At 42.8% G+C, this 13204-nt stretch overlaps 1 non-coding gene across 1 annotated transcript; it reads right to left on the reverse strand.

Moving 5' to 3' along the window:
* Window positions 1-5996: 5996 nt before the first annotated feature.
* On the reverse strand, window positions 5997-6100 carry LOC128066285 (U6 spliceosomal RNA). The gene has a single exon (XR_008201191.1). It is a non-coding gene; the product is annotated as a U6 spliceosomal RNA (small nuclear RNA).
* Between the last annotated feature and the right edge of the window lie 7104 nt (window positions 6101-13204).

A 13204-nucleotide genomic window follows, 5' to 3' on the forward strand; every position in this document is an offset into this window, starting at 1 on the left:
TATATTAAGATCCCAATATGAATATAATGTAACCAAAAAGATGACCTAGATCTAGAATGGGTGAAAGCCAATGCAAACAGTGGCTAAAATGGGCAGCTGTTTGCAATTAGATTCAATTAACACATTTTAAAAACAGCATTACGGGGGAACCCCTTTGAAGTGTGTTGCTCCGGGAAGGTTTTTTTCTTGAAAGGGGCTTCCTAATGGGAAGCAGTCAAAATGCACAGCTGAACAACTAAACTTCCTATTTTGACTTGAGTGCCACATAGAGTTCACAGTTTTAATTCATTTTCCCCACTTATGTGTATAAATATTTCAAACATGTAATGAAATGTCTGGGAAGGCATCTTTGCTGAAAAGAATATTTGTGAAGCCAGGAAGAGGGAAGAAAGGGGCTGAACTCCTGCACTCTAACTTGCATGCTGTTGAATTGCCAATCTCTACTAGAAATGTACATTGTAAAATCATAACCATTCATTTAACAAGCACATCAAAGTACCGTCTATTCCGAACGAAAAGCTACATGAGAACGAGAACCTAGTCTCATTTCTCACTGTATCTATCTCTACTACCTGCCCTGGCACACAGCAGGCCTACTAAAAATACTAATTAACTGAAGGAACGGATGGATGTGTACTGAATGAATAAGCAAATGCATGACTGAAGTAAAGAAATAAATAAATTATATACATGTGTTTGGAAAACGCAAGCTGAAGTCCCTAACCCACATATATGTGTGTGACCCAAAGCCACACACATATTCAGAGAAAAGGAGAGAGCTGTCTTAATTCTTCTAATTGGTTTGCTCGTCCTGCCTATTTGGGGATAATTTGGGAGTTAAACTTTAGCTTCTTTTTCATGTCTGACAAAAGGTTGAGGAATGCAAAGTTAGGTCAAATGCACCTAGAATGGTCTGTGACAATTAGCACTAAATAAATATGTGAGGACTTATGGGATTCCCCAGTGGCTCAGTTGATAAAGAATCTGCCTGCAATGCAGGAGACCCTGGTTTGATCCGTATGTCGGGACGATCCCCTGAAGAAGGAAATGACAACCCACTCCAGTATTCTTTCCTGGAGAATCCCTGGACAGAGGAGCCTGGCAGGCTATAGTCTATGGGTTGCAAAGAGTTGGACACAAGTAAAGCAGCTTAGCGTGCAAGCACACACCCAGAACAAAAATCCCATGTGCTGCACCTAAGACCCAACACAACCAAAGAAACAAACAAATATTCTAAAAAGAAGAAGAAAATGTTAGTGCTAATAAGGAACTGAGGCTATGACATCCAAAAGCAAAAGAGCTCTGACACTGTCCATGTGACAATGTCTCGGGTCGGAGGGAGGCTGGAGCAGAGCTGGGTGCCATTAGAGCCTTATAATGACAAGTTCCTGCAACTTGATAATTTAGGGACTTGTAATGTATCTGTCCACACATCAGCCAGTTTCAGAGCCAATGGTGTACTCCTCGAAGACAACCTAGAAACCTGGAAAATCCAAGATGAATGGTCTGTTAGCATAAAGGATCTCAATGGCTTAAATCCTCCATATATCATGCCTGCATGAAAGGCTTCCTGTGTAAACAGAGGAGCAAGACCACACTGCCTTGTATCAAGCCCTGCTCAGCTTGTTTAAAAGGGGCATTATTTTCCACTGCACATGTGGTTTCTTCACAGTTTCACTCACACACGCACAAAGCCTATCTGTGCACAAGGCATAAAACTCTGGGCAGGCTCTTAAGTAATAAAGGGCTTAGCCTTTTTGTATTACCTTGGGGAGCTTAAAGCTACAGATGACACTGATGCTTCTGTGATACCTACTGGTCTCACTTCCATCTCTCTCTCAGCTGGTCATCAATATCGCTTCCTTTCCTACTGCCTTCGCATCCTGAAACCTTCAATCCATTTGTTCTTGAACCTCAGTAAACAAAGGTGCTTATTTTTAGTTTTGTTGTTATTTAGTCCCTCAGTCGTGTCTGACTCTTTGTGACCTCATGGACCGTAGCCCACCAGGCTCCTCTGTCCTTGGAATGTCCCGGGCAAGAATACTGGAATGGGTTGCCATTTCCTTCTCCAGTGGATCTTCCTGACCCAGGAATCAAACCCATGTCTCCCATATCTCCTGCATTGGCAGGTGGATTCTTTACCGCTCAGCCACCAGGGAAGCCCTCTTTTTGGTTCACTTGCCATCAGATAGGGTTTCTTTTTAAGTAGTAATTATATACAAACATTTTATCACAATTCTGCAACATATGAGATTCAAATACATTTCTATTGACTTCCAAGCCTTAGGCTCATGGCAAAGGCCTTATGACTGCATGATGGATATGGGTAAATTACTCATAAAAGTCAGGAGGAAGAGAGGGAGCAGAAGGTATTGCATTGAGAACAGGCTTTATGGTCATAAAGTTTATGAACACTCCAGTTTATGCTGTGGTAAGGAAATGGCACCCCACTCCAGTATTCTTGCCTGGAGAATCCCATGGATGGAAGAGCCTGGTAGGCTACAGTCCATGGGGTCGCTAAGAGTTGGACACGACTGAGCGACTTCACTTTCATGTTTCATTTTCATGCATTGGAGAAGGAAATGGCAACCACTCCAGTGTTCTTGCCTGGAGAATCCCAGGGACAGAGGAGCCTGGTGGGCTGCCGTCTATGGGGTCACACGGGGTTGGACACGACTGAAGTGACTTAGCAGCAGCAGCAGCAGCAGCAGCAGCAGCAGCAGCAGCAACATTACCAAAATCTCAAAGGCATCTTTCTCATTGCACTACACCCCCATCATCTGTAGCCAGGTATGTGGCAGGGGAAAAGTCTGCTCGGCCTCACACCAGCAATGACACACTTGGGCTGGTGGTGACACACATCACCTCCATGTGCATCTTACAGCCCAGAGCTACTCATGTGACCTGAGCACAGTCACTCAACTACAAGGGGGCCAGCATGTGAAACCCTACCATGTGCCAGGAAGTCACAGAGCCAGAAAGATTTGAGGAACAGCACTCTTGACCACCAAGACAGGAGTTAAAAAGGGAGAAGAAGCCAGTAACTGACTACCTTTGAGAAAGACACATTAAGAAATCTTACCCACCAACACTGACCTAATCCTAGTTCCAATTTAACAGCATCTACTACTGCCTATAATATCTTGCAAAGCAGAGAATATTTCCCCAAATATATTTCAGTTCAGTTCAGTTCAGTTCAGTCACTCAGCTGTGTCCGACTCTTTGCAACCCCATGAATGGCAGCACGCCAGGCCTCTCTGTCCATCACCAAGTCCCGGGGTTCACCCAAACTCATGTCCATCGTGTCGGTGATGCCATCCAGCCATCTCATCCTCTGTCGTCCCCTTCTCCTCCTGCCCCCATCCCTCCCAGCATCAGAGTCTTTTCCAATGAGTCAACTCTTCGCATGAGGTGGCCAAAGTATTGGATTTTCAGCTTTAGCATCAGTCCTTCCAATGAACACCCAGGACTGATCTCCGTCAGAATGGACTGGTTGGATCTCCTTGCAGTCCAAGAGACTCTCAAGAGTCGTCCCCAACACCACAGTTCAAAAGCATCAGGTCTTCAGTGCTCAGCTTTCTTTATAGTCCAACTCTCACATCCATATATGACCACAGGAAAAACCATAGCCTTGACCAGGCTGATATTTAAAGAAATAATCATGTACTTCTGTAAGACTGAGGTTTTGGTAGCAGATGGGTGTTGCTTTGTAATTTAAAAAGAAGATTTTTGTTTTAATTATAGTATTTGTTTAAGTGTTCATATGAGAATAGGCATTCTCATATATTAATTTTAGTAACAAAGTTGGTTGGGTCTTTCTGGAATATTATTATATGTGGAAAGAACATTTTAAGTGGTTCATTGCCCTTTGACTGCAATTCTATGTCTAGAAATTACTCCTTAGGAAATAAGCAGAAAGGCAGATAAATATTAGGTAAAAAGATATTTTCTATAGCATTATCATTAATGCTCCATACTGAAAGCAACACAAATGTCCAATAAAAGAGGATTGATTCAATAAATTTTGCAATATCCATATGCTGGAATATTGTGTAGCTGCTAGATGAATAGCTCAGCAAGCTGCTGAATGCATATGATTGACTACTGACATTTGGAATCACAATTACAAAGCTAATCAAGAAGTATGGAAAAAACAACATGAAGTAATAACAGGACAAAATAGAACTCAACAATACCCATTAAAATTATCTATGAACTAAAGCAGTGAAGTGAAGTCAAGTCGCTCAGTCGTGTCCGACACTTTGCGACCCCGTGGACTGTAGCCCACCAGGCTCCTCTGTCCATGGGATTCTCCAGGCAAGAATACTGGAGTGGGTTGCCATTTCCTTCTCCAGGGGATCTTCCCAACCCAGGGATCGAACCCAGGTCTCCCACATTGCGGGCAGATGCCTCTGAGCCAGAGGGAGACCTGGGTTCGATCCCTGGGTTGGAAAGATCCCCTGGAGAAGGAAATGGCAACCCACTCCAGTATTCTTGCCTGGAGAATCCCATGGACAGAGGAGCCTGGTGGGCTACAGTCCACGGGGTCACAAAGAGTCGGACACGACTGAGCGACTTGACTTCACTTCATATCAAATTCAGAAGGGATTAGGGCATACACATGACATTTCAGGTGTTTGAGTTTTTCTGCTGATTGCAAATTTGTGATCAGATGTTTTGTTCAACTCTTGTTCAGTTGGTGAAAGGAAAAGAGGAGAAAAGGGAGAGGGAGGGAGGAGAGAGAAGGAAGGCAGATGGTGAAAATGGACCGTTCAGGTAGAAAGGAGAGCAGAGGTAGAGGAAGATGGTTTAGAAACCTCCCTGCAGTGGCCACCGGAGCAACCTGTGCTCCCCACCCCGCCCCACCCCATCCCTGCAGAACACGAGCAGGCTCCTCGTCTGTGAGCTATACACATGCAATGTGATTTCATTCACCAAAAAATGCGAATTTTTTCGGTTCATTAAATACACAGAAGGTATAGAAAAGACCTTAAATATACCCACATTACACTCACATATACACATGCTACTTAGAAAGAGCTTTGGCATCTAAGTAGTGTGGCTACCTGGAAGGTTCACAACCATCCAGTGAACTAGCTGAGCATTTCTAGGGATATGTGCTGCTTGGTCTGGCCAATAACCAGTTAGTGGCATCCATGAGCAAGGCTGAGTGACAAATCTGGCTCTGGGCTTCACCAGACTTTTTGAGCTCCATCCTTGAGGGTGAAACGGAGGACTCAAGAGTTAGTAGTAGAAGTTCTTAAACAAGCCAGAAACTCTTCTCAGCTCAGTAGGCTAGCAACAATGAGATACCATCACATTCCGCCCTCCCCCCAGAAAGGGCTACAACTAAAGACTCCCAATATCAAGAGCTGGTGAGAATGCAGGTCAACTGGAAGTCTCCTTCATTGCTAGTAAGAGTGTAAAATGGTGCAACCACTTTGGAAAGCTGTTAGGCTGCTTTTAATATAATTCCACTCCTAGGTACATACTTAAATGCAGATGCCTAAAAAAGACTTGTAGAAGATTGGACATGGTGACGAGTCATAACAGTTCAAATTCATTCCATCTGTTTCCTTTCTCTGGGATAATGGACTGCCCAGGACAGGGTTTTCTCATGGTAGAGTCCAGGGGCACCAGAAAGTGGAGGAAGCTTGCCTCACCTCTTGAAGCCCCATTGAGAACCGACCCATGGTCACTTCAGTCCTTTTTCTGTTGGCAAGGCATTCACTGAGCATTTACTACAGACCTGACTCTTCTCAGGCATTTTAACCTTTGAAAATGAAGTGAAAGTATTAATCACTCAGTCGTGTCTGACTCTTTGAGACCCCATGGACTGTAGCCCTCCAGGCTCCTCTGTCCATGGAATTCTCCAGTCAAAAATACTGGAGTGGGTTGCCATTCCCTTCTCCAGGGGATCTTCCCGACCCAAGGATCGAACCTGGGTCTCCTGCATTGCACACAGATTCCTTATCACTGAGCAACCTGGGAAGCCCAGAAATATTGTACACTTCATGAATTTGCACATCATCCTTGTGCAAGGGCCATGCTAATCTTCTCTGTATTGTTCCAATTTTAGTATATCTCCTGCTGAAGCGAGCACAATGAGGTGAATACAATGATTATCCCCTTATATAGATGAAGAAACTGAGACTTAGGGAAGTTAAGCAATTTTTAAAGTTAAGAAGTTAAGCAATTCAAGGATTTGAGTGCCGAGTCAGTTCCAGAGCTCCTCATACTGAACCAGGATTTAGAAGACCCAAGGTCCTGCCTGCCCCCTCCTGGCACAGAGCCTGGGGAGTGAAATGAGTTGAGGCATGAATTTTTAAATGGCTTGAAAAAGTCACTTAACCTATCTGGCTTTCAATTTCTTGTATAAAATGAACGTTACATTGGATCTCTAAGCCACTCCAGGTATAAATTTAATGCCAAAGTTCTGTGAACTCAGTAGAATACTTCTGGTTAACTGACAATAGCTGTAAATGGCTAATCGGCTAATCACTAAAAGCAAGCCCACAAACTACCCCTGATTTCAAGCAACTATTCTTAAAGTTTCTTTATGTAAAATAGATACCAATTTAATTCTCATTTTTTAATATTGAATATTGCTTTTTGGCAGATCCTTTCTGGTAGGAAAAAGTAATTCCTTGTAAAAATTAGACCAATTCTCCCTGTTAATGCAGGATTTCGCTTCAATCTTTAACTGCAAATTATAGTTCCCAGGGAAGCAGAAGCAGGCTTCTGGCACATGGGTTTTACCCTCTTCATTCTGTGGGTGGGGGGTGGTTAGAGCACAGTTGATACCCCAGGAGAGCTCCCTCTGGGTGTTCACATGCATGCAAATCCCATTCCAGCAAGAGCAAGAGGAAGGGCTGAAATTATATCATGGCCTATTGTTACTTAAAATAACCTCCAAATGTTCTCTGAGGATTTTTTAAAAAACACTCCTCTGATCTCCCAAAACAGACTTACAGACTTAGAAAGCAGCTAATTTCTACCTGTTTGCATTACAATACTGTTTGGTAAAACAGGATAGATGGATGGGTAAATGGGTAAGCAGATGGGTGGATGGGTAGGTAGGTGGATAGGTAGTTGAACAGGTAAGTAGATGGGTGGGTGGATGGTCAGACTGGACAGATAGACAGGTAAATACACACGCTGTACCAATGTCAAGAATGCCTCTTCCATCCCACTCTCTTTCACCTAATTAACCCCTATTTACATGTCAGTTCTCCTATCAAACATTGCTCCCTCCAAGAAGCCTTCCCTGATTCCCCAATCAAGGTCAGATCCCTTCGCGGTCCTTTCACAGTACAGTGTTCCTTTCTTCAGACCACTAATCTATATGTAGTTATGCACTGTCAGTACAATCAAGTAGATGTTTAATGTTGATATCCTCATCCAGGCTGTACACTCCATGAGAACAGGGAGCATGCGTGAACTGAAAGGGAAAAAAGTGAACAACCAAAGCAGGCTATGAGCTTTGAACTTCATTATAAAGAGGTTTCTGCTGTAATCATAGAACTGCAGTATTTAAGAAAAGAAGAAACCTTCAAAGTCAAATGGTACTCACAGAATGAAAGAATCAGAGTTCTGAGGGAACCTGTGGTTCAACCTCCCACACAATGTAGGAATCTCTGCATTGTAATGAGATTTGACCTGTATGAACAAAGTGGATGAACAAAGTGTATAATTCTTTTCGGAGTAGGCCTTTACTTCGTTGGGAGACATCATTTGCTGTGGTTACCCTGAAACCCTAAGACTAAGATTTAGTTCACATCAGTGACGATTTTACTCTTGTGCTTTTTCAATCAATTAGTAATTCTATCTATCCCAGTGCAAGGCATTAGGGATGTGTGTGTATGTGTGCACTCATATATTAATTACGTGGAAATCAAGTTTTTACCAATGAAATCATTTAAAGTGTGCCAAAGTGTTTCACTCTTTAAAGGAATTTTAAGGTAAATTCTAGACTATTTTAAACTTTAGGTTATCTGACCCCTGATATGTGTACTTCAAGTCTAGATTTTTAATCTAGCTTTCTGAAAATGAGACACACCTCTAGCACTGGATTTTACAAAGAAGAGATTCCTCAAAAGGATGACTGGGAGCAGTTTATCATAATATTTAATAGACGGAGATTAAACTGGTTCTCCCTAGTATGTCCCAGAAGACAACCCTGAGTTCCTCCCTCCTGCTCTGTCTCGGGTTAGTGAGGTGGAGAGTCCATCCTCCACTCAGACCTGACCCTGCGGCCCAGCTACAATGGTGTCCATCTACAGATGCCTACGAGGACAGCTTGCAAGGCATGTGGAGGATTCATCTGAGTGTTCTTAGGAAATGAGCTCATCAGCTATTCCCTGAACCTGATGCCAGCCACGCGACTTGTAGCAAGGAAGAGACTAATGTGATCAACCCTGTGAGTGCAGGCAGCACTGTACCCGATCCTGGAGACCGACATCACGGTTGGTCTACAAGCTGAGCACAGCAGTCCTCCTTTCCTTCACTAGAGGCTGGGCTAGGGTGGACCTGTGAGCCAACTCTGGGGTGAGAAGGGAAGGCTGCTAGGGGAGTCTCAGCTAAGATGCTCCTCCTTGATAAAAGGAGAAAGGGCTGGAAAGAGACTCCCTTTCTCTCCATTCCCTTCATCCTTGTTTGGGACACTGTCCTGTTTTGGGACACTGTCCTGTGAGAACATGACTTTTGGAGTTATGATATCCGTTCTGCACTGTGAAAGGAGGTATTACTGACACATGAATATCAGAATCCAGAGCACAAACATCAGGTCTCAAGTGACGTCGTGGAGTCAGAGCACCAATCCTGGGGCCTCGCATATCCAAGAAAATGAATGCTAAATATCTTCATGGTTTCAGCCACTGTTAATCCAGCTCTCAACTACCGGTAACCAAATGCACTCCTGATACAAATCACAGCATAGTCAATATTTTATATAAGTCTGGCACATCACTTTCTTCAAAATTCTTTTGTATCCATGACCTCGTTCAATCTTGCCAACAATCCTGCAAGGAAATAGCGCAATTACTATTATCTCTCATTTTACAAATATAGAAACTAGGATTTTGAGAGAATTAGTCTTATGTGAAAAAAACAAAAAGAAACAAGATTAAAACAGATTCAAGATTCTTCGCTTTAGTCCACGGTGAACTATGGTCCCCGGGGCAAATGGTCAACTGGCAAACTAAGAATGCTTTTGCATATTTAAATGGCTGGGGGCAAGGGGGGTGGCGGGGGGCGGGAAATGAAACAGTAATATTTTGTGACAGAAGAAAATTACATGAAATTTCAAATGTTAATACCCATAAGTAAAGCTTTATTGGAAAACAGTCATGCTCATTCATTTGCATATGGTTTATGCCTGCTTTAGTGCTTCAGTTACAGAGCTGAGTCACTGAAACAGACTCTATGGCCCACAGAGACTAAAATATTTACTACCTGGCCCTTTACAGGAAAAGTATGCTCACCCCTGGGTTAGTACTATTATGCCCACTCAAAAAAACTCACGTTCCAATAAAAACTGTGTCAAGCATTTAGGACACAATATTTTACATCCCACCACAGTGATATGAGGTTTGGTTTACTTTGGTTTGCTGTTTGTCTTTTTTTTTCATCATCTGAATATAACCTACTGACAGTTTCATAATCCCCAGACTACCCAGATAGGAGCAGGGAAATGTCTTGACTAACTGCTAATTAATCAGTCTGGCTTAAATTCTCCCCTCCGTAAACACCAGAGCACATCTGTTTAAAACAATATTTTGATGAAACAGCCCCTCAATCATAAAGAAAAAAACTAACATCCCAGTCATGCCAGGCTGCAGGAGTGTTTCTTCTCTGAGAATGGCCATCACATGAGTGTCACTGAAACATGCTAAATTTGGCGCTAAACATACAGACTTCCTCTGTGGCAAAATTATGGGCAACCATAATATGTAAATCAAGGTTATGCAAATCATAAAAAGCAGATATAAAGCAAATACATCATTTTATTTCATAAGTCTTTTCTTGTTTGGATCTTTATAACATAACATGTAACCATCAATATAGTTCACTGAGAAAATATATACAAACGTCATACAATACCTAGTACATATTTTGTGCTCAAAAACTAGTTGAACCTGAAATTCCATGAATCATGCGAAGGAAAATTTTTAAACCACTTAATTGTTAAAATAGATTTTTTTTAAAGTATGCATCTTTAGCACATAAATTTGAGGAACCAGCAGTCTACTAAAATCCATCTGAAAATAAGTTTTTTCTCACTCTTGTGGCTTCAGTTTAAACGACTTCATAGAACCCCTAAACATGTCTTAAAAGATACAATGCCAGCTCTATTCCAGCCAACATGGTTTTTGCCATGTTTATAAACCTTTGCATTGTTATAACACAGAGACAGCACGCTAATCTATAAAGATGCTTTAAGAGTTTTAAATTAAAATTATACTCACCCCACTATCATCAAGTAAAGGCTTGAGTTCTCCATGATAAAAGGTTCTTTTTAGGACATTAGAGCTCTAGGCTCCCTGTCACCCAGAGAACTCAATGTTTTGAGTGTATCTGCTCCTTCTGCTGCCTGGTTCCGTGGTAATTAGCAGGCTTTTGAAGCTGGGCTGACATCTCATGTGATAGAAGTATAGTAGCAAAGAAGTAAACACAAACAGCTGTGTTCACTCCAGCAATGTTCAAACCTTAAGCTGAGGGAAAGTGCTGAATCATAAAGGAACAAACTGAGGGATAACAAGTCTTTCAAAATTCTAACAAAGGACCTAAAGGTTACATCTGATAGGACCAACCATCCAAAAGTAAAGGGGCTGTCAAATATGCAGACTTTTCAATGCTAATAGTTGAACGTATTCTTTCTTTCCTAGACAAAAGCTTTTTTGTAATGACTGCAAATTCTCTGGAAGAATTGATAAAAGTTAAGTCATTTCAGTCATGTCTGACCCTTTGTGACCCCATGGACTGTAGCCTGCCAGACTCCTCTGTCCAAGGGATTCTCCAGGCAAGAATACTGGAGTGGGTTGCCATTTCCTCCTTCAGGGGATATTCCTGACCCAAGGATCGAATCTGCATCTCCTGTGGCTCCTGCATTGGAGGCAGATTCTTTACCACTGAGACAATGGGAAGAACTAATAAGAATCCAATAATTGTGTTCCCTGGGAATGGATGGCTTAAAGGTGGCAGGGGAGAAAGAATCACTTATCAATGAAAATGCCTTTGTGCCTTTTGAAAGTTGTAACATGTGCAGGTATAATCTAGCCAAGTAATTGCATAATTTAATTACATTTTTAAAATTACATACTACACACCACACAGGCCGCAAATAGATCAAAGTTACTAAAAGCACACAATGCAAGTTTTGATTTTAAATGAAATTCTTCCCATCATTTAACAAATACCATTTATGTGCGGCAGAGGATGAGATGGTGAGACAGCATCACCAACTCAACAGCCTCAAATTTGAGCAAACTCTGGGAGATAGTGGAGAACAGAGGAGCCTGGCATGCTGCAGTCCAGGGTCACAAAGTGAAAGTGAAAGTGGCTCTGTCGTGTCCGACTCTTTGCGACCCCATGGACTATACAGTCCATGGAATTCTCCAGGCCAGACTACTGGAGTGGGGGAGTGGGTAGCCTTTCCCTTATCCAGGGGATCTTCCCAACCCAGGGATCAAACTCAGGTCTCCCATATGGTAGGCAAATTCTTTACCAGTTGAGCCACCAGGGATGCCCAAGAACACTGGAGTGGGTAGCCTAGCCCTTCTCCAGCAGATCTTCTCGACCCAGGAATCGAACCAAGATCTCCTGCATTACAGGCGGAGTCTTTACCAGCTGAGCTACCAGGGAAGCTACCACGGTCACAAAGAGTCGGACACAACTTAGAGACTGAACAACAATTTCTATGCTAGATAGTAAGGATACAAAAATTAAAAATATGGTTGCTACCCTTGCAGAATAATTGGTCAAATGCATGCAAGCAATTGTTTATAATGGGTACAAAGTCCAGCAGGAGAGCAGAAGGACGCTCAATGAACACTGGGACATGTATTCTCAAATGTGTATTTCAGCCTCCTGCAGTCATCTTGAGACACTGTTTAACCCAGGAACATTGTTGTTCCTGTTCAACATTGTGAGGTCCTCTTTTGGAATCAGTTTGCAAGCTCTATCAGTTGTCTCTTGCCAGAACAGTGGTGTGTAACAACCACAAAACCCCAGTAACATACAAAAGGAAGTATTTATTGCTCATCTCTGGAGTGATCAGAAAGGCAGCTCTGATGATCTTTACTAGGCTCATTTACATGGGTGGGGACAGGGAGGGTAGGAGTCAGCTGGCTATCAGCTGACCTTGGCTGTCACTTGTCTCCCACTCTTCATTAGGCTTGCCCAAGTGTGTTCTCATGGTTAATGGCAGAGGTTTGATAGAATCAGTGAGGTTTGATAGAATCAGTGGAAACATATTGGCCTCTTGGGTCCCACGCTCAAAAGTGGCAACCCTCAGTACCATTGCATTTCAGTGGCCAAAACAAGTCACAGTGCTGGTTCAGATTCAAGGGATGGGGAAATGGACTCCACTTTTATAGTGACATGACAAAGAGCATGGCTACAGAGAAGAGTGAAGAATTGAGCCCATCACTGCAATTAACCACCGGTTTATACCAGAGGAGTAGTCTCTAAATCTGTCTCTCTAGTCTCTGTCACTAGAATTTATTTCAGATGACTTGGTCTTTGTCCCCAATTAAATCCACCTTCAAAATCCAGTTAATTGCCACCACTGAATAGGGGAATGCTAGCTCATGCCTTTTTATGTCCCTTGACAACTGCCAGCACAAGGCCTTGGGAAGGGAAATGCCTGAACGATTTATATTGGATGAACAAATACATCCCCACATCCTAAAAGTGCTTTGAGCAATAGCTGCATCCTAGGCTAGCCCGCAGAGTCGGGCACGACTGAAGCGACTTAGCAGCAGCAGCAGGACATGCAATCTCCTCAGGTGACCATTTAGAAATGGATGTCACATTTTAACATGTCAGTGTTCCTGTGTTTGTACGAAAAAGTGATCCATTACATTTAGGTCAGGCTTCCCTGGTGGCTCAGATGGTTAAGAATCCGCGAGCAGTGCGAGAGACCCCGGTTTGATTCCTGGGTTGGGAAGATCCCCTGGAACAGGGCATGGCCACCCACTCCAGT

The sequence above is a fragment of the Budorcas taxicolor genome, chromosome 20 (assembly GCF_023091745.1).
Source record: "Budorcas taxicolor isolate Tak-1 chromosome 20, Takin1.1, whole genome shotgun sequence".
In the NCBI taxonomy this organism is placed as follows: Eukaryota; Metazoa; Chordata; class Mammalia; order Artiodactyla; family Bovidae; genus Budorcas; species Budorcas taxicolor.